We start from the raw sequence: 3,471 nt of genomic DNA, 5'->3' as shown, positions 1-3,471 counted from the left end.
AGTAACTGCAAAATTTAAGGTGGGTTTGATTTATTTTTCCAACATTCAGAAATTAAAATAATTTGGATTTGATTAAATGAGTATATGCCAATTAAATCTAAATTAGACTCAAATTATATCCAAACACATTTGTTTTCCTTAAATGTATATTCCCCTAAAGAAAGTATACAATATTTTATGTCCGGCTAAAGGTCATATCCCCCTTCATGGAAGTATTGCTGTCTTGTCTCGAAAGCGTCTCAAAGGGGAATGTAAATTATAATTTATACATTCGAATGAAATGATCCTTATGTGAGTTTGTGGTCTAGTGGTTAAGACCGATGGCTACAGTGCTGAAGGTCCCGAGTTCGAATCGGGGTGCTAAAAATATCAATACATCAGAAGGGTAATTTTCACCCTCTCACACACATCTCTGGTACCCAGACCGAAGTTTAAACTAGCTTGGGTACTTTGGGGGCCTCGGTTGGTCAAAGTTGTCCCCTACTTTGACCTGGAGATCAATCGTCTGATATCTCTCTGATTTGTCTGTTTCCACCGAGTGGCCTGGTGGTTCTCTCCGAGTACTTCGGCTTCCTCCACCATAATAACAGACTTCCCGGTGTCCTAGCACTCCCTTTGTGTTGGGTGGGGATTGAATTGTCCTTTAAAAATAATTGTCGTATAAATGTACGTTAGTGACACATCTCCATTAATCCCGATAGTAAGTGTACATGGATGCCACTGTACCCTCGCAGCTTTCGAGGGGTTCTTCGGATATCGGAGGCATTTACCAATACATACATACATACCTATGCCAATCACACACAAAGCCCAATAATGCTATATTTAAAAACTATTTAAGTTATACCCTTTCCCATAATTCCTTCGCAAATTGAATAACTTGTGGATTAATGTCAACTGCTTCAGTTTCTCTGAGGTTGTCAATGAATCCATCTGAGCTTGATGCTTTTTTACACAAACCAATCAGATACTGTGAGATGTATTTGTCAGATATTCCTAAGATGTCATGCAGTTTGTCGCTGACCCATGTATCAAGGGATGACATTGCTAACTAGGAAGTTCTTCGATGAATATTATGAGAAATCAGGAAATTAATATTGTTTTGTACTGGAGGCTGACATTTTGAAGACGATTCCTCACGTTTTCGTGACGTTTTGTGCATGACAGGGGAAGTAACTGCAAAATTTAAGGTGGGTTTGATTTATTTTTCCAACATTCAGAAATTAAAATAATTTGGATTTGATTAAATGTGTATATGCCAATTAAATCTAAATTAGACTCAAATTATATCCAAACACATTTGTTTTCCTTAAATGTATATTCCCCTAAAGAAAGTATACAATATTTTATACAACATTTCAGTTGGTAGTCAGACATTCCTTAAATTGTGAAAAGAGCTCGCGCATGGTGACTGTGGTAAGTATATATTGAAAATAGAAATTAGCCTACAGTGAATAGTGTCATCCTTGAAATGACAAATAAATAAATTGCTGTGAGTGTGAATTTTTGTTAAATATAGGTTGAATTTTTAAACAATTCGTCGTTCAACACTCAACAGTGCGACAAAGTCTTCTTGTCCAGTAGGATAATGTGTGTCCCCCTTTTTCTTGAAATTTAAAACTGGGTCTTAAATTATTTTTTTTTTTGACGTCTTGAAATGAAAGGCTAATTTATTTTGTCTCTTACATCATCACAACGTTGAAGCCTTTGTTTTCGTCATGACAATGACAGAAAATTTTGCTTTGAAATATTTACTGACAGCAACTTCAAATAGCAAGAAATGTGTGTACACATAATGACTGTCACATTGACTCACACATATGAGGGTAGTAATGCCCTTTAAGGATCAGGTGTCAAACGGCCATTTTCAGCCACTGTTATTGTTATTGTTAATTAAGAAGTTACCATAATTTGTCAAGATATCCTTATCATGATTTGTCAGAGGTCTCAACATATGAACATGTTCAAATGATTATCATGATTATATCCTCGTGTATTGTATTTTCGACCTACTAACATATTTTTCCGAAATTCCCTGTTATATGTTTGAACATAGACATACCTAATATTTTGAGAGTCGCTAGTATACTTGTGCATAAAATAATTGTATCGGAAATATATTTCGATCTTTAATTTATTTTTTCATTTGAGTTCATTAGATCGATGGCACCTTTGTTGACAAAAACAAGCGTCTTGTGTTTTCGACCTATCTAAAAAAACGGGTCAAAAGTCGGAAACGACATGTCGTACATATATCAGGAATTGGTTTTAAATTTGATACCAAAGTTTATATCAAAGTGTTAGACGTGACCAAACTTATGACTTAAAGAATTAAATGGTTAAATATACAACTATAAGATATAAAATATTATTTTGATGTCTTTTTTGAACAAGTTGTACACATTTCAGAATGAGGCACTTTGGAAGACTTGTATGGTCTTGTATTTTTTTGTTAAATACTTTGGTTAATCCATTGTGAAGTGAGGTTGGTGAGCATTGTCTGTAATTTCCACTGACACTGTTTTTTCTGTAAATAAAATTTAACTGATATTTTATTTTTTCGGTAAAAAGCTGTAAGGAGCATGCGTATTTCCGTATTCAAATTAACTTAAAGTATTACAACTAACCACCTGACAGTCATGTGACTTAATGACCTTGAAGTTAACTCTGCATGCAAAAAGACCTCTGCCATAAGTTTTTAGAAAATTCATATATTTTAGACGGATTCTTTTGGAAGGTAAAACTAGTATTAGTGAAAAGGGTACAAAAATGTGATATCAAATAAAAAAACGTAAATACTTAATATAATAAGTTTATTTGAAAAATGTTCATCCCATGTGGTATCATTTGCGATTGTTACTAAGTATAGCAGCTGAATATGACGTCATGGGGGCATGCGCAGCATACGGGAAGTGAAAGTAGAATTAGGTCAAAAACGTCAGACGGTCGAAAACACAATATGAGACGATAGGAACCGTTATTTTTGAAAAATTTATGACAAATTTTTTAATAATTTTTTTATTGTCTCCAAGGAAGTGCTTATTCTATCGTCATGCTCCAAATATGAATCAAATATATCGTTAACTTTATTTGGCAAAAATTTTAACAGTTATTCACCATGTTCACCATGAAGGCATCCCCATTACTACCCTCATATGATCAGATTTCTTGGTATGAAATGTACTACTCATGCTTTTTCAATGAAAATTGTGATGTGCATTCTTAATACTACAAAACCTTATGAGACGAGGATAATTTATAAAAATATCAAAATTACCAATAATCTCATCATAGATTCCAGGATTGAAATTTTGTATTCACACATAGAATATGAACCCCATCAAAAACTAGGGGTGTCAGATCTCAGGTGCTCTGGAAGGGTAAGCAGATCCTGCTCCACATGTAGCACCTGTCTTGTTGCTTATGCTATAACAAATCCAGTAAATAGTCTAATTTGGTAGGTCACATTCA

At 34.1% G+C, this 3,471-nt stretch overlaps 1 protein-coding gene across 2 annotated transcripts in view; it reads left to right on the top strand.

The window, feature by feature from the left end:
• The first annotated feature begins 1,333 nt into the window (after nucleotides 1–1,333).
• Nucleotides 1,334–3,471, top strand: part of LOC134708139 (influenza virus NS1A-binding protein-like) — a 43,286-nt gene continuing 41,148 nt past the window's right edge. The window contains exon 1 of one of the 2 annotated variants that reach the window (XM_063568450.1): nucleotides 1,334–1,416. The gene's annotated coding sequence lies outside the window, so the exon portion shown is untranslated. Of the gene's footprint in view, nucleotides 1,417–1,438; nucleotides 1,493–3,471 lie in introns of those variants that run through there. The other variant, XM_063568451.1, reaches the window with a different exon arrangement.

Source organism: Mytilus trossulus, chromosome 2 (genome assembly GCF_036588685.1).
Source record: "Mytilus trossulus isolate FHL-02 chromosome 2, PNRI_Mtr1.1.1.hap1, whole genome shotgun sequence".
NCBI lineage: Eukaryota > Metazoa > Mollusca > Bivalvia > Mytilida > Mytilidae > Mytilus > Mytilus trossulus.
Note: the sequence above shows the minus strand (reverse complement) of the source record. Positions and strands in the feature narration are given on the sequence as shown.